The sequence below is a fragment of the Hyaena hyaena genome, unplaced genomic scaffold (assembly GCF_003009895.1).
Source record: "Hyaena hyaena isolate Hyena2069 unplaced genomic scaffold, ASM300989v1 scaffold_324, whole genome shotgun sequence".
Lineage (NCBI taxonomy): Eukaryota > Metazoa > Chordata > Mammalia > Carnivora > Hyaenidae > Hyaena > Hyaena hyaena.
The window spans coordinates 765,617-789,749 of NW_024080955.1; the positions used below are offsets into that span (position 1 = coordinate 765,617).

The 24,133-nt window shown below is 34.5% G+C and overlaps 1 long non-coding RNA gene across 1 annotated transcript; it reads left to right on the forward strand.

Annotated features, from left to right (window-relative positions):
* Window positions 1-5,114: 5,114 nt before the first annotated feature.
* On the forward strand, window positions 5,115-23,834 carry LOC120242954. The gene is made up of 3 exons (XR_005531188.1): window positions 5,115-5,127; window positions 10,330-10,335; window positions 23,713-23,834. It is a non-coding gene; the product is annotated as an uncharacterized LOC120242954 (long non-coding RNA).
* Window positions 23,835-24,133: the final 299 nt, after the last annotated feature.

Consider the following 24,133-nt stretch of genomic DNA (forward strand, 5'->3'; position numbering starts at 1 on the left):
AAGTATTCTCTATCTTAGCAATTTCCCCTTCAAGCAACTTCAAGAGAAACAAAACAAAAACAAAACCCTGCTCTAAATACAGTAAGACATATAATATCTGTTAAATCAGGAAAGGAAGAGGTGTTTTGACACAATGGGTATCTTGAGTCTTAAGATAATTTTGCACCCTTCCATAATAGAAGCAATTGAAACAAGCTAGCAATTTCATTTTAAATAGCATATACTTCAAAATTGCAACAGTAAATTTATCCAAATACCAATGATCTCTGCTGGGTGGCTGTAACAGGTTTTTGTCTGATTGTCCAGTCATTATGGTTATAAATTTCATACACTTCCAAAATCTTTGAAGCATGGGGTCTGCACATGTCGGATAAAGCCATGTGATTTTTCAAGCCCCAAGAAAACTTGATCTTGGGGGAAAATCACAATTAACCGTTTTCCTGGTAACATTGTGAATAGGTGCTAATAATATCCTCAAATGTAACATGAGATATCTTCCAAAACTAAACAACCCAATAAATCTGTATGTCTCTTGATTGATTTTGGAGCTGGCAGAGATAATAATTTATTTTTGATTATCTGGGGCAGTTCAAGTGACGTCAAGGAATTGTATCATTTGTTCTGAGTGCTATACTTTTATTTGGGATAATTAGCCATAGTCTGGTGGTCATATGATTAATAAGTGTTTTTAATTCTGTCTTGGCTGTCATCTAGCTGACATACCAACATTCTATGATTTACATAATGAGTAATAGTGCTTTCCAACTAAATCCAATCTATATCTTTTCTTACCAGGTCATGGCAATCAGCAGGGGAAATTAAATATTCCTATGGTTACACAGTAAATATATATTGCCCATTCCAGATGAATGCAAATCAGCTTCAACATTCTTCTAAATAGAGATGCAAAAGAAGGCAAAAACCAAACCAAACTATGTCCCTTAGCTTGTGGCAAATCTTAAATTATTGATATCGTATTGGATAGAGTTGATACTTTTGAAGTCACCACTTTATCCTGTTATCTGTGATCTGTAATTAACTTTCAAATTCATAAACTTACTACAGGCCATGCTGGACTATTAAACAAGGAGTTTTGGGATGCTAATATACTTGCATCTAATAGCTCCCTTATTAAACCAAAATACTTATAACACTCAAGTATCCTGTATTGTTTTAAATTTAGCACTTGAGTACATTTATTCTATAATGTTCCCATGAAGACTGCCCAATTAAACCAGTCTGAAGAGCAGATTTGCATAACATTTCCTGTTCCTATGTTTTGGATAAGAGAGAATTCTCCCATTTAAACATACGTATATTCCAATAATACATTCCGGCAAGGGTGAGTCAATACCCATACATATCTTTTGTTCATAAATTCCTACTTAAGCCATCGATTTACCTGAAAAACTGTTTTGCATCACCATGTCCTACTAATTTTTATTTTCTTCTCACTTTTCATTAGCAGGTTTATAAAGAGCAATACACTGAATACCAATGTCCAGCAATCCTAATGAATTATCTTCACCATCCCCAGGCCGTTTTACCTATCTCAATGCAAATGACCTGCAGTCCCCTGCTAGGGATTGTGCCAAGAGACCATGGTCCTCTTGTCACTCAGAATCTTTATTGTCTCCTATTTTAATTGGCATGGACTCTGAAAAGATTATAGACTTTAACTTTCTATCATCATCAGATTTTTATTTTAGTTTATCATGGCAAAGATAAAGTAAGTGAATTTGTCACAGTCCTTTTACAATCTGAGTAGTTAGTAGGGCTGGATGACCTAATCTCTTATAGTGATTCATTAAAATTTTAGTAGCTACTCCATCTATTTCTTCCTTTTTTATGTCACTTTTAATTGAGCCTCTGAAGATTTCCACATAGTTTAATTATCTCAAGGTTTTCTCATACTGTTTTTTTTTAATCTTATTGCTCTTTCTTTTGCATAATCCAGAAAAAAATTGCCATTATTTAGCTCCATTTGGGGGTTTAAAATGGATAACAGTTTCCCACACATCAACTTTTCTCCTCAACAATAAAGTCACATATAGGGTCGAAACAATTTCTTTTATCACAGCATCAATTGTCACTTGGTAGACAGTATAGAGAGTGGAAATCTTAGTATCATACAGGAAGCACAGGTCATAATTTTTCAGTGCTGGCAGCCTCTAGCTGCTTCACTCTTACCTTCAATTTTACTAGGATGTATTAAAAGAGAAGACACCACATTGTTGGTTGATTGAACTGTTTTTTGACATTATTTTGTAATGCGTTTACTCTTCACCTAGCCCCGGGTCCAAGCACTTCAATCGCCTTTATAATTTTCCTTCTGTCTGTGGGTGTGGTGCTTGTGAAGCCTAAACCCAAGCATGGCAAGGAAGTCCATCTGTCAACAACGATTTCTCCTGCTCAGCTTTATTTCTCCCAAACCACGTCTTAGCCATTATTATTTAAGTTGTTTTGTCAGAGATGGTTTCAAATATCCCATTCTCACTGCCAGCAGAAAAGATTCCATAAATTTGGATCTTTAAAAGGCCTTACATATTGTGCAAAGCACCCTCACATAAGGCTTATTTTAGAGCCAAAATGAAAGAGTACAAGAAAGCGATGGGGATCCAAGCAACATCCAGGTGCAAGCTCTCAGGATTTGCATAGGGACAATTTAAAGGATACTACACTTGACCTTTGCACAGCACAGGTCTGAACTGTGCAGTTCAGAGGAGGGTACTATAGATGTATTTTCTCTTCCTTATGATTTTCTTAATATACTAGAACAGTTGTGATTAAATTGATTCGCATTTGTGAGCAAATTATATATTTGTCGTAGTTAAATATGCCCTACCTATCATTACTCAAAATATAGCTGACCCTTGAACAGCGTGGAGGTTGGGGTCAATGAATCCCTGTGCAGCTGCAAATACACGTAGATCTTTGGACTCTTGGCAAAACTTAACAGGCTGCTGTTGACTGGAAGCCTCACGATAACGTCAACAGTTGGTTAACATGTATTTTGTATGTTATACGTATTATACACCGTATTCCTATAATGCAGTAAGCTGGAGAAGAAAACGTTATGAAGAAAAAATTAGCTTTAAACTGTGCCCTCTGCAAATACTATTGATTTGACCCTAGCCATGTACATGTAAGTCTCTGTTTCATTATATATAGTATAATTTATACATGTATATGTATTTATTTATCATATATAGGTTTTCTTAATGAATGGAATGATAACTTCTTTCATAATATTATGTCCATTTATAGTGTACTTTCCTGATATATTTCAAATAATTACTATCTGCTTTTTAAAAAACTTTCTTTAATGCCAAGATCCACACTAAATAAGTGTATACCACAACAGAGTTTTCTCAATGGTTCAGCTTATTAGCATGATAAGATCAAGACTACCACTTAAGCAAGTATTTTATAATATAAAGTTATCATGATGAAACTCTAGACTTGAGGTCCATCTGTGGAAATATAAGCTTAAAATTAAGGATGTCAGTTGAAAAGAGGGGAGGAACTGCCCTATGAAAACAAGATTACCCATGTTGCTTCCTGAATATTTGCATGTGAAAATGAAACCACGCATTTCTCCCCCGTGAATCTCCTGTCATCTCGAAGTTAAATGAAAGTGAAATATACTTTGTGTCTGTGTATATGTATTTGTGATTCAAATTAGATCAATATTATTTTTTGTCAGCTGTGTTTTGTGTCTGCCTGAATGGCTATTGGTGATATCTGCTGAGGGACCGATGAGAATAGGGACCTGGTGAGTCAAGCCTTTTGACTTTTGTTGTGCTGAATGTGTGTGCTTATGATCTGTCATTCCACAGAAAGATACATTTCTTTTAAACAGCAGAACAGACTGTGCTGCAGAGGGAGTTTTGCTGTCTTAGCATATTATTTTAAAGTCATTTGAGGAAACAATCTGGAGAAAAAAAATAGACATGTTGAGTAAAACGAGTGGTTCTTAACATATCTCTGTTTTTGGGCAATCTTGAACAAACTAAATTTCTACAACCTAAAATATTTTAAATGTAAAACGAGAGACATCTCTGTCTCACTACACATGGGTGTATTATAAAAATTAAATACGATTTGGAGCACTCTTACTTCTATCCATTGTTAAGCTGTTTTTCTTCTTAAGCATCAAAGCAACAGAAAATTATCTAAAAGAGAACACCGGGATGAAAAACAACCCATTAATTAATGAATTGCTTATATGTTTAACAAAAGAGCTTAAGGAATCCCTTAACTGAATATTCTATTCTTTCTTTTGTCCTGTAGTTTGGCAGACTCTGGTTCTCCTTCCTTCTGCTTAGTGTCCCCAGATCCAGAGGCACACACCTGAGTTGGTATGGTCACCAGGTTGTGCTAGCTACAGCTTCATTAGGTAAACTCTCATTTCTAATTTATTCTTGTGTGGATTTACTTATGTCAGATCCATACCTCACACTGCCTCCAGAGATATCTGAACCCTCTAAATCCCTTGTCCTGTACAGACTTCTTCAGAATGAACTGTCTTGATTCATGAGATATTTAGGGTTCATCTTGTTTTAGTCTTTCAAGAGAGTTACGGTTTCTTCCTTCTAATTTCTCCCTTCAAAACTGTTGATATTTCCCATCCCCTACTGTCTCTTTCATTCTCTTCATCTTTTAAAAGGTAATTCAAGAGGAAGAGGAAATACAAGCATGTGTTAATTGTTCATGTTAAATAAGAAATTCATGCATGTTACTAGCACCCACTAGCCTAAATTAAACACACACACACACACACACAGACTACATAAAATATGGAAACTTTTAGTACTATGCAGGATAATAAAACTTCACAAATTTTAGCTTTTCTGTGCTGATGAAAATGCTATAATAGAATAAAGAATGGCGACTCTAGCAGTCTTCATTTCTTTAAATTGTCCTACCGGATAGCAGTGTGAGATCTTCATTGGCTGAAATTCTGACAGACTGGTATTTGCTGGAACTAAAGCCTCTATAATAGACTTCTCATTTGTAATGGAGAAGACAGTGTTTATTTCCCTATTTCCCCTTTTATTATAAGGAACTCTAAGTCATTCAGTAATATGTCACTGCTTAGGAAAAAATGCTATATTTGGAACTTAAGTTGAATAAGATTGATATATTCAAACTGGACATTTTAGAACCAGTAACATTCACATAGTTCACTTTTTAAGTATATGACACCTTCCTGACTGTGCTATACTCAAGCAGAAAATTATTTATTTCAATTATCTTGAAAGAAATACACTTATGAATATTTATACTCAATACACTTATGGTTATTTATATTCATTTTTTGAATATCTTATTACCACCAACTCTACACGTTTAAATTATGAATTCAGACCGAGTTAAACATCACAATATCTACTAACGTGAACTCTTGAAACTACTCATGTGGGAAGTATTTTAGCTTGCATTTTTCTGAAGGTAATATAAGATTACAGGTGAGATTTGTCAAAAAAACTTTTATGCATTAATTACTGTGATGCTCTGTTCCTTATTTTATATGGATTTAATATAATTGCACTATTCTGGTACCAAATATCACAATATAAATAAAATTGCTTGTTTGTCATCTGATCACTTATTTGTCAAGCAAAATCTGTGAAAACTCTAATATCTTAAATAATGACTGAAGTAATATATTCCCTATTCTTCTAACCACTTTCCTCCCTCTAAACAGATTATATTCTGATGCTGAATGGTTAACTTTTCCATTGAATACATATATGCTTTTTCATCAAATATTTAGATATACACATATATATTTATATATTATATATTTATGGTAGTGATATAATAATGAGAGGGAAATAACATTAAATGTAATATACTGAACTTAAATTCAAAAGATTTGATTTTTATTGAGAGTTTGACTTTCTATAGTGAAAAGATAATGAAGAGGTAATGGGAAGATAAAGTAATAATATAGGTGAAATTATTTGTAAATTGTACAACATATTGTACTCTAAGTTAAATTATAGTGATTTTTAAAGGTTTTTAGATTTCACTCAGACAGCTTGGATTTAAGAAGAGCTCACAAGTATGCAGAATTTAGCTGTTTGAAATTACCGTTTAGAATGTGTCCCTTATGGACTGAACACATGTTTAAAAGCATTTAATAATATACACAAAGTTTTAAACAGTGTATTAAGAACATGTATTACAAATGTTTACAAATTATGTCCTACCAAATGACTGTTTTGTTTTTTCATTAAAGAGATTTATTTAAAGTGTGAGTCATGAAATATTTGAATATAGGTTGGGCTGAACTCTATTTTCCTGGAATTAGTGTAATGTGTCATAAAACTTTCATCTCTCTCTCTCTCTCTCTCTCTGTTACACACACACACACACACCCACACACATACACACACACACACACACCTCCCTCGGGCAAGTAAAATGAACACCTCTTACCTACACGTCATTGAATAATTTTATTTTTAAAGTTTATTTATTTTTATATTGACAGAGAGAAAAAGGAAGGGGGGGAGAGAGAGAGTGAGAGAGAGAGAGAGAGGGAGGGAGAGAGTTTGAGCAGGGTAGAGATAGACAGAGAGGGAGAGAGGAAATTCCAAGCAGACTTTGTACTGTCAGTGCAGAGTCCAAAATGGGGCTTGAACCCACAAAGTGGCAAGATCATGACCTGAGCCAAAACCAAGACCCAGATGCTTAACTGATTGAGCTAGCCAGGTGTCCCTGAATATTTTTTTTTTAAGTTTACTTATTTTTGAGAGATAGAAAAAGCATGATAAGGTAGGGGCAGAGAGAGAGAGAGAGCATGCATGAGAGAGAATCCCAAGCAGGCTCCATGCTACCAGCACAGAGCCCTACCTGGGGGGGGCTTGATCCCATGAACCACAAGATCATGACCTGAGCTGAAATCACGAGTCAGATGCTCAGTTCACTGAGCCACCCAGGCCTAGGGCCCTGAATAATTTTAAGTACTCTCTAAACTGGTGTTACTTTGCTTTGCATTTACTGCAGCTGAAGTCAAAGAACAGTGTCTCAAGCTGACAAATATTGTGTGAACCATATGTGAAACAATGAGCAAGATTCAATAAATATGCCAATAAATATACTATAAACTTCCAGCCATGTTATAAGCCGTATTAATGGCAGAACAACATTTTGTTAAAACATACATCTTATGTCAATGCCCTGTATAACTCTTACACTTTACTTCCCATTCCAAAAGATAAGCAAAATCCAAACTCCTTAAGATGGAAGGAAGAATCCTGTACAGTTTGGCTGTCTGCCATGACCTTCCATTTCAGCCTCATTTGTTGTACTATTACCCTTCCTTTGTATGCTCGTAGCACAAAACTGCTACTCAGTTCATGAAATATGTCAAGCACGTTCCTAACTGAAATTCTTGGCTCTTCCTGTTTCCTCAGTCTAAAACACTTCTTCAATCTCTTGGTATTTTCCCCTTCATGAACTTCTACTTCTACTTTGGGATTCCATAGTACTTCTGCAGAGAAGGCTTGCTTCTTGCTTCCCCACCAGATCAGTTCTTATTTGTTCTCCACTAAATCTGTTCTCAATATTATGCTGTCTTTTTCTTTCTTTCATAGTACTTTCCAGGCTCTATAATGATACAATCATTAGTGTGATTATTTATGGTTATTTCTCCCATTGAACTGTAAGTTTTCAAAAGGAAGTGATTTTTATTCATCACTACCTCTCAAGTGAGTTTTGTAGTGTCTGACACTTAATAAGCATTTACTTACGTATGAAATAATAGCAATGATAGTAATAATAATAGTAATAATAAAAATACAAATGTATAACTATAGCATAGCTTGGGTGATAATAATATTTCTGAGCAATTATTTGTGGGCTTGCCCATGTGCTAGATTCTGAAGGAGCAGGTAAACAAAGGAGAGTTGCTCTTCTGCTAGAACTTACAGTCTGATATCATCAAACAAATGGGAAACATTTGTTATACAGAGAATGAAATATTGAGGCTAGTCTTCCTGGTGGCACTGTAGCATTTATTAACACATGATCTCTCTCTGAAACAATGGTTCAGTATTTGTTAATTACAAATGGGTGATGTTGGAAAGAGCATATAACTAGCATTTGTCAGAAGCTCCATTAAAAAGGGAGCAAAGAAAATGTATGCAGGTGAATTTTATCTTATAATTTATAGGAACACACAAAAAAATTAAAACAAAAATTTGATGAGTTAAATTAAAATATTTGATGAGTGTGTGTGTGTGTGTGTGTGTGTGTTAGACATTTCTGAGAATTGGATAAAGTTGTCTTTTTTTAACGTTTATTTATTTTTGAGACAGAGAGAGAGCACTAGCTGGGGAGGGTCAGAGAGAGAGAGGGAGACACAGAATCTGAAACAGGCTCCAGGCTCTGAGCTCTCAGCACAGAGCCTGATGCAGGTCTAGAACCCACAGACTGTGAGATCATGACCTGAGCCAAAGTCAGACACTTAACCGACTGAGCCACCCAGCACCCCGATAAAGTCTTAGAGTTTGGGCCTCATCAACATGAACATCTCCTGGGAGTTTAATCAAATGGATGATCTTAGGCCTTAGCAGAATTATTGAATTGGAATTTGTATTTTGAGAAGAATGCAGGTAATTTTGTACACTTCAAAAGTTTGAGAAGCAACACTATTAAGGATTAGTAGAAGGGAAGGAAAGATTGGAATTGAGAATAAATGGATAAGGGGTTATTTAAAAGGTGCAGAAGCTTAATGGTAATAACCAGAAATAGAATAGGAGCATTTAGTTTTGTAAAGGAGGTCTAAGTTTTACTTTATGTGAAATGTAGTATTTCTAAATTGAAGTCTGTGTCTGAGTATCCCACATTATTCGCTGTGGTGGATTAGAATACTTAGCAAGATTTAATACCCTTTTCTCATCTGCAACCCCATGGAAGGAAGTGCGGGTACATTGAAAGGTATACCTTATCAATCTCAATGCATGTTTAGGGTTGCTTAGTTCCCTACTGTCATTTCCAAGAGAAGAATTGGGTCACCAGCTGGAATGGAAGAAATGAGAGACACATAGAAGAACCCCAAACTGAATAATTATTTTCAAGTACAGTATGGGTACTTTTAGACATGTTTTATTTGATATATGTTTTCAGATCACTTGCCTTGAAAATTACAACAGCAACAACAAAAACCTGCTGGACTTCTGGATTAATAGCATTAATTATATTAATTTGGGAATATTAGAATTTTGGGAGGAATAATAAAATTTTTATATTAGGTTTTTCTCATCTAAGAATATCCACTTTATGTCATTTAAAGATTTTATATTTTGAATATATGTCATGTAACATTTTAATAGAGGTTATTATACATATTTTACAACTTTACTGATCATTTAAATGGAATATTTTTCCCTTCTAGGTAATTTTCAATACAAATAGAAAAAAGCATTTGATATTTAAAGTTTTTCTGTATTCTCCTTGCTGAATTGGTTATCTTTCAGATAACCATGAGTAATACAATGGGGAAGGGATTTTCTTCCTAAATTTTTTATTGCTCTAAATATAAAGCATTTCATTTTTATTATCTCCTATGATTTCTGTGGTTCAGGAATTCTGGACATGCTTCCTTCAGCCATTCTGCTTCAGGCAGGAGCTGAATAGCAGGTGCCTATAGTAGATAGGGGCTGGCCCTGGCTGGTTGTCTCTAAGTTTTCATGTAGTTTCAGTGATTTTCCATGTTTCATTTGTGGTGCTTACAGGGTAGTCAGACTGTTTATATGAAAACTCAGGACTCCAGGACAAGTGATCTGGAGAGACAGGCAGAAGTTGGACAGCCATTTGGTATCTAGAACTGGAAGGCAATTGTATCACTTCCACTATACACTATGGTTAATAACCACTCAAGTTAGCAAACTTGCTACTGGTCTAGAGAAGGGATAAGTATAGTTTATAGATATATAAGGCAATCACCAGGGCTTTGAATTTGTTGGAGAAAGGGCAATCATGTGTTTACATCTACACAAAAGTCTGATAAAACTTATTATGCACATGCATTGTTTCATTGTGGTTTAGGAGTCAGATAGAGGTAGAAGGGAGTTTATAGATACCAGCAAAAGCATATAATGTGTAATATGTTTTTTTCAACTGTTTAATTCTTTTTATACCCTCTCCTGTAGAACAAGAGAAAAGCTTCAAAATCACATTCTGTAAGATATTTTGCAAGCAGAATTAAAATTGTGATTCAGCCAGTGAAGAGATATTTGTAGATTTGGAAGACAGAGTAAAAGTTGAAAGTATTCTTTGATCAGAGCCAAGGACAATTGCATTGGAACTTGGCAGAGTACTGTTTGCAGTGGCTTCTGGGCAAATATCCTCTAATCAGTTCTGTGTTACAGTCTGGGAATGGTCTGCACTTTCAGATTTCCTAAGCAGTATTTTAGGACCTGAAGCCTACCACTAATTGCAAAAACCTCTACTGCCCTGTATTCAGTTCCTTACTACTGGGAAAACCAAAAATTTGCAGTTTTTTTGATAGAACCTGCCTGATCAAACATAGAAACAACATGCTTCAGCAAATGGTAGCATTTACCACTTATGAGGATCTCAGTGATATTTTCCATTACAATTTCCCATACCCACTTCAAAGGCTTTAGGGAACACACAATTTACACATAACAAAACAACAATACAAAAAATTAAATATAAATAATGACTCATCTTGGGACACTAGAGTGGTTCAGTCAGTAAAACATCTAATTCTTGGTTTTAGTTCATATCATGATCTCATGGTTCCTGAGTTTGAATACCACTTCAAACTTTGTGCTGAGAGTGTGGGGCCTGCTTGGGATTCTCTCTCTGCTTCTCTCTTTGCCCCTCCCCTGATCACAAATGCATGCTCTCTCTCTCTTTCTTTCTCTCAGAATAAATAAATAAAACTTAAAAAAAAACTCATCTGAACTTTTCAACAATTCTGTCTCATCTATCACCTATCTATCTATCTATCTATCTGTCTATCTATCTATCTATCTATCCAATCGATACAACTTTTTTACTACTTTTCCCGAACACCCTTTTATTTTAATCTAAATGAATATAGGTATGGATTAGTTCCTATTTAAGTAAATTGTAATCCAATTTTCTATTATTAAGGCATATTCATCCTTATTTATATTAGTCTTGGAATAGCTACATTTAGAGTTTTCAGAATATGGAAGATATATGAACATTTTTTTTCTGAGAACAATGTATGTACCTTTTATAGATTCAAAATGTGCAATGGATTATTAAAGGTTCTGAGAGTCTTTCATCAAATATCATGATTTTGTTCCAACAGATGTCCCCGAGCCATTTTTGACAAAAAAAAAAAAATCCTGCTAAGCTCTTCATCTTCAAAAAGGCTGACATGTAATATTTGATCAGAGCTGTCAAGAATTCTAAATAATTAGCAGAAAAAATTAATTTATTTTCAGTTTTTTCCAACTACTTACACTATGTCAACACTACCCAAAGTCATCACATAATCACTGTGCTGTGAAAATAAAATCAAAGGCATTATTAAATGTGTTGATCAGTAAACCTTCGTGTGAAAGGAGGGAAGTCTTATATGGAAAAAGACCAGATGCTTACTCAGAGAGAGAGAGAGAGAGAGAAACGGAAAGAGCAAGAGCCCGAGAGTAAGCCAGACAGCAAGAGATAAAAGTAGGTCTGCTTATTGAAGACAAGGCAATCCCAAGAGGAAACTAAAAACACACCCTAATATGTAAATATTTTAATATGCATAAGTATCCTAATGAAATTAGCATTTACTTAGTGCATATAAAGTGTTAATTTTAATTCAAAGATGATTCCTGAGAACCCAATGAAGTCATTAAAGCATACAATTTCATAATCATCTTCAAAGTCTCACATTGTTATAGGCCTGCTTCTTAAGTTAACTACCCAAGATTCATTAGCTTACGAGTCTGCTACTCATTTTCATTAATGTTTAAATTCTTGATTGAGAGATGATATTCCACTCCTGCTACTGTATCAACCTGGAATCTTTTCAGAAATAAATTAAATTAAAATGACAAAGCCTTATTGAATAAAATAATTTATGATATATTAATTAGTTTCAATTTAACATTAAACTATTTCTTGTCCTTTGAAGATACTGACTATAATTGAAGCAGCTTTGCCGAGGAACTTAAAAATCAAAATTATTCCTGTACTTCAACACCAGAACAGGAAGGAAGGTTAACAAAGTGCTACTGTGTGGAATAAAATCTTATCTATGGGAGAAAAATGATGTCAGTGTCCTTTGCTAATCTGACACACCTAACATTAAAATAATTTATTATGTTTAAAACCACTGTTTTATCCCGTTAAAGTATATTCTATATTGATGTCCAAAACTTTTCTCAAATGCTAATCTTACTTGGATACTTGGTCTGACAGAAAAAATATTCTGTATTCATCAAGCCATTTCCTTTTCCCCCCTGGCTATACAGAAAATCTCTATTGTCTACTTCAGAACTGTCGGTCAAGGCCAAGTGACTGAATTCTGGACATTTGAAAATGGATATGAATTATATATACCAATTCTATGCCCTAAAATCTCCATGCAGTATTCCATGCTTACCTTCTTTCAGACACATGGTACCAGGATAGCCTTGAAGTCACGTGCTAATAATGGCAGACTAAAATATTGAGGACACTGTTTCCTGATCGACTGCATGGAACAGGGTCCTCTTTTCCTCTTCTCCACCAAATGCAATGGGCTGTGTGGTGAGTGAGTAACACATGTTCAGTCTGCCAAGAATCTTGAAATTTCTGATTTTATCAGATCAAGAAGCTTTCATTAAATACCCTAATATAAGATTCTTAAGAAATCACATAATAGACAGTGATTTGCTATTACTCTAAATGATAATAGTACAATCAATTGGCAATACTTAGAACATTGTAACAGATTTATATATAACAGTTACTGTTTCTTGAATCTCAGAAGTTTCCAAACAAGCAGGCTGCATCTTGATTTAATAAATAAGAAAGATGAATTTCGGAGAAGATAAAAATTCTTTCAAGGTCACATTTTGCAAGATACCAAAATGATACTAGAATATATATAGAGGAGCTAGTGAGTGACTTAGTTAAGCCTCTGACCTCTGCTCAGGTCTTGATGTCACCGTTAGTGAGTTAGTTAGTGCTGACAGCTCAGAGCCTGTAGCCTGCTTGGATTCTGTGTGTGTGTGTCTCTCTCTGCCCCTCCCCTTGTTTGCACTCTGTCTCTCTCTGTCTCCTAAAAATGAATGCATATTAAATTTTTTTAAAAAAAATAATACATATAGAATATATAGAGAATGAATATATATATACACATACGTATACACAGTTTAATGTAGTTTCCCTAAACAAATGATGTAATTTTCAGTTCTTCAGACTTTCAAGGATTTTACATATTTTGTCTTTTCTACCTTCATTCAATTCCTTGTCAACTTAGTCTGCTAGTATTCAAAGTGAAGATCAATCGTCATTTCTTTCCTGTGAAATTTTCTGTTACTTTTAGTCAAAAAACGTGTCCCTTTGTAGTTCTGTACATTTTTTCTGTATTAAACATCAGATACATATGCCATTGTTTTATAATTATTTCCATATTTAACTCTCTTTATAAATGGTGCAAGAAAGTGCTAATGTATCTTGCTATTTCAACTCAATGTTTAGATATTGATCTTTGATACCTTTACTACTGATAACCTTGTGATGTATTGATAAAAGGGAAAACAAATAGATATATTTAGAGGCTAATACTAAGTGTAGAATGACTCAGTTCCTGTTAAAATATAAATGTAAAGTAGAAAAGGTGGAAAAGTGTTTGGAAATTCATTTACCATTTATTAAAAACAATTTAGGATATAAAGTATTATTTCTCAATCAGTGTTACTTAGTGTTATTGTCCTTATGATTTTCCACATTTCATTACTGTAAAATTAAATTCAATCCATTACCCTTGACCATTGTTATTATTTTTAATTTTGTTGCATCCCTCTCTCAAAATGTCTCTGTGACATTGGATGAGCTTATACTTATAGATCGAATTTCAGTGAAATGGATGTTTATTTTTCCTACTCTAACATTAAATTGAGTTATAGTTCTCTATATATCTTATAAATATTACAACTATATTGCTTAAAATGATAGATAAAAAATTGATCAGTAGGAAATGCAATAGTTTTAGGTATAAAGATATATTAAAATTAACTCCCATTTTTACTATCCATAATTTTAATTTTAGTAAATCAAATGAATGAACAGAATAACTTTTCCAAAAGTAAATCTATATTAAAAAGAATTTTGAATAATTTTTCAAACTGTGTAGGATCAAAAATCAGGAATTTTTAAAAAAATTTTTCTTTAAACCAACATTGTTATAAGAATAAAGTACTAGAAAATGATATTTAAAAATAAACTTATATGAGATAAAAACCAAAAGTTTTCATTACTTAGCAACAGACATGAAATTCTATTTCAACAAATATGCATTAAAAATACAGAAACATATTTAAAATTTTGTATTTTTTGACTGTATATTAACAATTAACAAAGGGAATTACTAATAGGTTCCTAAATGTCGTTCCATAATTGTAACTAAACACATTTTTTAAAAAGTTTATTTAGGAGTGCCTGGGTGGCTCAGTAGGTTGAGCATCCGACTTCAGCTCAGGTCATGATCTTGCGGTGTGAGGGTTTGAGCCCCGCATGGGGCTTTGTGCTAACAACTAGCTCAGAGCTTGGAGACTCTCTTCAGATTCTGTATCTCCACCTCTCTCTGACCCTCCCCTGCTCATGCTGTTTCTCTCTCAAAAATAAATAAAACATTTAAAAAAGAAAAAAATAATTTTAAAAAGCTTATTTATTTTGATAGAGCATGAGCTGGGGAGGGGCAGATAGGTGGGGAAAGAGAGAATCCCAAGCAGGCCACACGCTGCCAACACAGAGACTGACTCGGGGCTCCATCTCATGAACTGTGAAATCATGATCTGAGCCAAAAGTGTCAGACGCCTAACCCACCCGAACCACCCAGGCACCTCACTAAACAAGTTTCTTGAGTAAAATAGAGTATGACATAATAAAATTCTGCATACACAGTGCACAGTTTGAATGAAAACATATGAAGTGTCAAAAATACACTAGCTTCTTGCTTGTTGGATTGACACAAATACTATTAGAAGGATACTTTATCTATAAACTTTGTCTATTTTTAAACCATTTTAATTATGTTATAAATTTCGTGTATGGAATTCACCTATTTTAAGATTACAATTCAATGATGTTTAATAATTTTAAGATTTGTGCTACCATCACCACAACCCAGTTTCAGAACAGTTCTGTCACTGGCAAAAAGACTTCTTTTGTTCATTACACTTGACTTATTTCCTTACACCTAGCCCCAGGTGAAAACTAATCTATATTCCGTTTCTATATATTTGCCTTTTCTGTACATTTCCTGTAAGTGAATTTCATATTATTTTGGGGGTTTGTTTGTTAGTAATGTATTTAAAAACCCTAAAGTAAACCTCAAGTTTTCTAATGTCCTGACTTAAATCAGAATGTTGAGACTTCTTTTTGACCCAACACTTATTTAGATTTGTAGATAATTAAATTTGAAAATATTTAGGGATATTCTAGATATCAATCTCGTTTAATTCTGTGATAGCATGAGAACATATTTTTGTAACCTATCTTATTAAATGTTCTGTGTGCACTTGAGAAGAATGTATATTCTGCTGTTGTTTAGTTAAGTGTTCTATAAATAAATTTAGTGCTAGTTAGATAGCCTGTATCCTTACTGGTTTTCTGTCTATATATTTTTTTTTTTTCTTTTCCAACTATTGGGTGAGGAGCATTGAAATAAAAAAAAATATGTAATTGCAGTTTTATCTATTTCTCCTTTCAGATCTATTTTCACTGATCATGGAATTGATGTTGTTAGTTTTTATTTTTTCAATACTTTAAAGATGTCACAGCACTGTCTTTTTGTTAGCATGAGTTCTGATAAGAAGTCTGCTATAATTCTTACCCTTGTTTGCTTTGGACCTGTGTTCATGTTTGTCACTACATTTCTTCAAAATTTCTTCTGCTGCATTCTCTCTTCTTTTTCTGAGATTCTGATTATGATTACACTAAACTTTTTAGTATTGTTTCACATCTTTTTGATGATTGGTTTATTTCATTCTTTTTCCTCATCTTCATGGTCATTGATTTTTTTTAAATATTTTTATTTATTTCTAAGAGAGAGAGAGAGAGACAGCGTGAGCAGGGGAGGGTCAGAGAGAGAGGGAGTCACAGACCGAAACAGGCTTCTGAGCTGGCAGTCAGCACAGAGCCCGACGCGGGGCTCGAACCCATGAACTGCGAGATCATGATCTAAGCGAAAGTCGGATGCTTAACCGACTAAGCCACCCAGGCGCCCCCACGGTCATTGATTTCTTAACTGGGTCAGGTCTGTTGATGAATCTATTGAAAGCATTTGTCATCTTTTTTTATTTCATATAGTTTCCATCTCACCGCTAAATTATACACCTGTCTCACACATAAAATACCTTTCTAATAGAACTTACACTGACCATGGATATTTTAAATTCCCTGTCTGATTGTTATAACTTGTGTAAGTAACATCTTAGTCTAATTTTGATGATTACTTTGTTTCTTCTGATCATGTTTTTCTTTTCCTTTTTGGGTTATTTGCAACTGGTTATTATTGTTTTTAAAAGTTGGACATGTATAGCACCTTAGATACTGAGTCAAATACTGGCTGTAGCTAACGCTGAACACACCTTTATTCCTGTTGGGTCTGTTAGTCTTATAAGGGGTTCCTCTGATTTTGTAAGGGGTCTGTGTTTGCTGTGGTTGGTTGGCCTTCATGCATCTGAAATCTCAAACCCTTCAGAAATTCATTTTATTTATGGATTGAGATTAGTTATCAGATTTTTTTTCTCCTCCATATCTGTTCCACACTTGGTGTTTGGTCTCCATGCCTTGGGTCTTCTCTTTGTACCTCTCCTCAGAAAGACTCTGTATCCTGAAGTTCTTCCTACTATATTCTAGTATTATTTGTATTTGATTCTTGTCATTTTGATGTGGAGTAAGAGAATTTAGGTGAGGTAATCTTCTTGGGTTATTTCATTTTTTCCTTTAGCTAATATTTAATGTCCATCTTTCTTTGACTCCTCTGTGAAGTCAATCTCTTTCAATACTGCAGCCTGTGCTAAACTTTAAGCTTCAGAAGAAATCATTTTCTATCCAAAGTATGTCATTGATTCACTTATATCTTGCCTTCATATGCCTTAGAATTTCAATATCTTTAGTAATTAGGATAATAAGTGCATTTGATGATGATGCCTATAATGGTACTGATGAAAATGTTTATGGTAGTGGTGTGAGCCCTAAATATCTTTGCAGATATACAATCATGTGGTATGAATATGGTGAGACTTGTTTATTCTTATTTATTTTCTTGAGACAGTTGATAAATTTAATGTCACCCAGGCTGTGATAAGTCTTAATTTCATTTAAATTTGGAAATCAGTTTTACTGTTAACACTAAAGAGACAAAAGAAAAGAAGAATGCTTAGCATTTCTAGCTTTGCTAGGAGGAAAATAATCTGTGTCCTGACATTTAATTTTAAGCTTGTGTGATATATAACTATGTCTTCTGTGAAATACTTTGACCTATGTGATTATATTTGTTTCAAATGCCAGTGAAGGTTCCAGTCAATTAAACGGTATATTTGGGGTGTAGAGATCTGTGTATTGATTGTTACGGAAAATATTAAAGCTATATATGCTGAACTAAGAAGCTTCAAGGGCCAATTAAGTAAAAATTTTGAATGCTTTTATGATTGCTGAAGTTTTTTCAAGAAAAAAGGAGAAAATGTTAACGTTGTAGGAAACATCTAGAAATAATTCTAATACCACATAATAAAATTGGAAATAGCATTAGCAATTTCCATTTTGATTACACTAAAAATCATACAAAGCATTTTGTTGTGTATTATATTGAACTCGATTCTCTCAACAACCGTTAGGTTAAAATTAATATTATTCTTTATTGAGCCCTCGGTGTGTGTTGATTCTTGGGTCCGTTACATGTATTGTCTTTTGAATACTTCTAAATATATACGATAAGTACTGTCTTGTCCTTTTTTAATTGGTTGGATACGTAGATATTATTAGTGCACTTTCACAGCTGAAAAACAGATTCAGAAATGCCAACATTTGTCAAATTTTTACAGCAAGTCACTAATTAAGCAAAATTTTGAATCCTGGTCTTTTAAAACAATTCACTATTCTATTAGAATTCTTCTAATTTGTAAAATTTATACTGTCAGCGGAGATTCCTGTGGAAAATAAAGTTGATACTAATTTCAATAATATTGAATTATTTAAAAGAGCAATTGATAACTCTAACTTCACTTTATTCTTTGGACACAAACTAAGAAAATACTTGAAAGATTGTGGTGAGGACACATCCTGGCACTGGGCAGAGATTTTAACATATGATTTGGTTGCATGGTCAGGGGACTGGAAGGAAAGGAACAATGTTTCAACACCAGACACAGGGAGGTTGAAGGAAGAGGTTGTGGAAGGGGGTGGGCATAGAGTTTGAAGATATTTGAATCTCACATCAGTTCCTAACAAGGAGATTCAAACCAGCTACTTGATAGGTGGCTCATTGAGTAGTGATTTACTAGCTTGTCTCCTCAGCTTTATCACAGTGGTTTCATGAACCAGCAAACCATGAAGCAGAGGTAGAGGCTATGCAAGGTCCCAGTAAGATTGACTCCCTTTCCCTAAGGTTTATCTAGTCGATAACAATGTAAATGTTAATTCTACCTTAAGAGGTAAAAATTACTGCACCCTCAGTAGGATGGCATCTTTCAGGGGGACAACTGATTTCTTAGAGGCAAGTTATTTATAACAAACCTATCACCTCTCTGAAGGGGCAGTTATTTTTCCTTACCAAGATGAATATAGTTTATGGATAAAGACTCACCTTCCTTGCTAACACTGCTTTTGACAACATCTCCCCCCATATACTTACAACTATCTGACAATATAGACCTGACACAACAGCATCTAAAATTAAGAAACTGAAATTTTGGTAGGGAAGATGAAAAGATGAATAAATGGTCAAGAAACTGACTGATTCATAAATAGCACAACATAGAACCTTTTCGACTGATAGAAAATTGGAGCATTAGGACCAACTTGGGAATAATAACCTGTAACAGTAAGGTACTGTTCTTTAATATATATTATACACATGAAACTATTATTTTATGGTGCTCTGAGTCCAAGAGCTAGGATCCATAATTCCAAGAATCAAGGGCTGGGGTGTTCTCATCACGATTGTAGAAACATACCTGGTGATTTGGGGGCTTCTTATCCCAGTAACTTTAGTCTCTGTGTGGTTAAATGTTTCAGCCCACAGGCCCACAGTAAAAATCCTTGTGGGTTATTTATCAAATAAAGAAATTGCTATACTAGGTATGATCCTCAGATGTGATTACAGTTAACTCTTGACCAACACAGGTTTTAAAATGAACAGATCCTCATATATGTGGATTATCTTTGATTGATACAGTACTTTACTGTAAATATATTTTCCTTATGATTTCATTAATAACATTTTCTTTTTCTAACTAATTTTATTTTATGAATACAGTATACACACACACACACACACACAAAATACAAAATATGTGTTAGTTGACTGTTTATATTATCTGATAGACTTTGGTCAACAGTAGGCTATTTGTACTTATATTTTGGGGGAGTCAAAAGTTATACATGGATTTTTGTCTGCATTGGGATTTGGTGCCCCGACCCCTGCATTGTTTAAGGGCTACCTTTATTTAAAAATCCAGGATAGCTGATAACTTATAGGGGCTGGATGGATTGTAGTTAAACTTTCTTCCCCCTCTTCTCCCCACCCTGTCCCCTCGTGGGGACATGCCTGTGGCCTGCTGGGAGCCACACTGGCCTCTCTGGATGGCAGTCACAGCAAGGAAATGTCAGTGTTTGCATAGCTCCTGACATGAGAAATGAAAACTGGTATCTCCTTCTGCTACTACTGGCTCATGTTGGAAATGAGCCTGCTGGTATTGACCAGGCCTCATAATATTCCATATCAGACCAATATTCTGAACACAGATACCTCATAAGGAAAAGCATATTCCTGCTTTTAGATGAAAGCACTGTGGATGATTGTCAAAAGGCTCTTCCTATGGGCCTTGCAAATCCAAGACTTAGATAATAAAGGCAGTTAAGAACACAAGAGTTACAATTGAGCCTGGCCCTGAGACATAGAGCCTAATTTAAAGTTAAAGTACAGATAAGGGCAGAACATAGTTACTACATATATCTTTGCTAATTGATGAAGCATAGCAGTCCCTTCCTCAAGGCCTACATTCCACAAACACCCTCCCTTATACTGGCAGCTGGGATGAGGATAGATAAGAGTAGCTAAAACATAAACCCAGATGCAAAGACTGACACATTTATGGCCCCCATGGTGGTTGCACATTCAGCATCAAGGAAAAGGTTTGCTCAAGTAACTTAGGAATAAGCCTAATATGCATTCTTCCTCTCGTGATTAAAAATTGTCTAGAGGCATACCCATGCAAAATAAGATAAGTTTGTTAGTATCTTAATCTGGGGGGCTGACGTCAAGAATATGGGGAGGTTCTGCAAGAATACTTTTGTAAAGCCTGTTTCTGTATAACTTCCACTGATCAAAGCATCTTGTTACAAATAACTAGCCCCTGTAAAAATTCTGTCTTCTGATGTCATGTTATTGTTGAACCTTAAAATAAAGACACCAAAACCGACAAGATGGAGATGCCTGCCTGGTGATCAGAAAGGATCTCGGGGCTCTCTCACTCTCTCTCTCACCCACACCGTCCATCCTTCAGGGACCCCTGGACCTGCTGGAGCAGGCCTCCGACACATGCCCTAGACAACAGCCTGTAGAGTAACAAGCAAGATAAGTCCTTGATATGACTTTGAATAATTTCCCCTTCACCTCACCAGGCATTCCCCTTGGCCTTCCTTTTGTAAGTGCCCTGTGGAGCTTACCAAAATGCCAGTCTTCTTAGTTTGAATTAATCAATCTGGCTTCGTCTGAGAACTCTAAAGCACTCCACCCATGGACCCTAATAAAGGCATGTGCTCCAGGTCCTAAGAACTACCCCTCTCTCTTTGCACTTTACCTTGACTTCCCTGTATGGCCTCTCAAGAGGTCCCATATATATATATGCTCTTCTGGGACCTGTGAGTAATAAAGTTTTCTATTTCAGTTTCTCTTGTGGCCTGTTGTTAAATGTATGACTTACCATCTAGCACTCTGTGCTTAACAAATGTTAATTTAACAAAGACATAATGGAATGAATTTTGTATTTCATTATACCACCTCAACTAATAATAGGCGAAAATATATGATGCAAAATGATAACAACTTTAAGGAATATTATTAGTGAATATTTTTTCCTTGAGATTTACCTTCATTAATTTCTCTTATTATTAGATATGTTGTGACATTTTTCTTGCGCTTTATTGATTATCTATAAATTGCCACAACTATTTTGGAAAGTAGGAAAATCTAAATAAATGAATTAAAAGCTTTTTTGCCCTCTAGATATATAATATTTCTTATTTATTCTTCCTGTAATAACTATTATAAAAGAGTAAGACTGAAAATTTAAATGTGCAATTTATGCCAGAATATTACTAACATCTATGAGCTTTCTCCATATGACTACTAGGGAATTAATTTATTGAAATATAATATGAAATCACCTTGTAAAATTCATAAATTTACTGAAAACATCATCTTTATTTTAAAACTGAGCTTACTAAAAGCTGAGCATTGTAGTTAGTATTGTCAGTTAAAATAATATTTTCATTTAAGCTTCTGTCATATCTCTCAAACCATCTTAGCAGTAAATTTAATTCCTTCCAATAGAAAACACAGTGAAATCCATTAACCATGATTTGCAAAGGCTGGAAAAGAGTTTTTGGAAGACATGTTTTGCTGATCTCGATTTATTTCATTTTTATTTTTCTCTGAGTCTCTTACACCTGTTTTACTTTCCTAAAGAATTTCCAATATTATAGTTTCAACTTTTGTTCAGGAGAAGTGGGAGAAATTCTACATATGTAGTAGGGAAATTAAGACACATGCTAATGAGAAATAGACGATATGGAAAAAAATAGAAGAAAATCAAATTAAGTATCATTTTAATTTTTAACAAAAGCTACTTCTTTAAGAAGCAGATCTGGTAGGCAACTATAATGTCGTAACTTAAAATGCAGAAAGCAACCTTGTTCTCAATACATCTCCCCCATATCTTTTATACTTTAAATTCTGGAGACAGAGAATTTTTCTGTGAAAGACAGAAGTTAAAATGAAAAGTCCATTGGGATAAAAAACAATTTTAGGTACTTTTTAATGTTTTTTGTTCCCTAAGATGGGACTAAAATTAGTTCCATCACAATTATTTAATATTATTAAAAATTAATCTATCTGAAACTTTCAGAGTGCTTTACATCCATTCTTTATTTGTTCAGATTTCCTTCTGCTTCAAAGTGTGTTTTCTGGCTCCTTCTCTATGCATCCTCTTAATTTTGGAAAACTTTAGGTTTCAGTCCTAATTCTTTTACTCTTCTTTCTTCTGTTTCACTCCCAAGAGGAAAGCAATACTCTTTGCTTTAAAAACACATTGCCAAAGATTTCCAAGTTAATATTTCTGGCCCTGGTTTGTAAACTGAACTTCACATCGATATAACCAACAACCTACTGGAAATCTCAGCTCGATTTTCTTACAAAGGTATCAAACTTAATGTGGAAAAAAACACAACTTTTTACTTCTCAGTTTCTGTCTAAAGACTTCTTAACATGGATTTTCTTCATCCTAGTAAACAGCTACATCATTCATGCAACTGTTGTACCCAAAAACTTATGAATCATCATTAATTCTTCACTTTCCTACGTATCTAATATTAGTAATTAGCAATATTAGTAGGGCATTAGTAAGCCCTAATACCTTCACCTAAAACATATCGCAAAGAAATCCTCACAATCTTCATATTTCTGTTTCTTTTTACCTGTTCTGTGCTACCTGTCATCTTTCACTTCATCTAACTGCAGTGGTCTCTTAAATGGCTTTACTATTTCCAATTGTGCCTCTCTTCAATTCATTACATTCTTGTTTTTAAAAGCTAATGCCTTTACCATTCTCTTGAAGTAAATTCCAAGCTTCTGGCTACAGCCAAAAAGCTATGCTCATCACCATCACTGCTGCTGCATCTCAGAACCATAACACATCTTTGTTCACTGATATCTAGCCACATTGGTCTTTTGTTCCCTTGCCTGCCAAATATGTTGTTGCCTTTGAGTCATTTGTCTTTACTGTTACCACAGTGCAGGAGGAAATTTTTTTTCTAGATTTAACTAAGTGTAAATGTCCAGTAGTGTAACTGAATTCCTTGCATGGATCTTGTACGTAGTTTTATTTGCTGGAATTTCACAATAAAATAACTGGTGAATCCTTTTGGTTGTAGTAACTGGGAATTCTTCATTTCCTTGAGGTTAATCTCATAACAAATAACAAGACAAAGAGATAGTACCTTCTCTGCAGTTCTCAATAGGTTTGTTCACTTTTTTTTTTCCACAAGTTAAAGTATTGATGTGTTTAAACTGTACATTCTCCAGAGATCAGATTAAAGAGTTTGTGGGTGAACTTTATCTATGCATAGTGGAAAGACACATGGATCAGGTGAAGGAGAGGAAGAGAAGAAAAAAAGCCACAGGGAAATAGAAAAAAATACCCCACAGGTTACCAGAACCTTCAGAATTAAAAAAAAGGGGGGGGGGGTGTTGGAAAGAAAAAAAGAACAGAAGAAAAAGAAAAAGCTGTGAGTATCATACAATCATCACAAAGACTCAGGTGAAGGGAACAATCTCCAAAAATTTCCATGGTGTCTATAGAGCATTTTGCATAAAATGTGGAACATCCTCCTTGCACATCAAAGCAAGCTCCCCACCTTCCCTCTGGGCCTGTGGTCTTCTCCCAAGAGCAGAGACACTGGTGCCCGGCGAGGC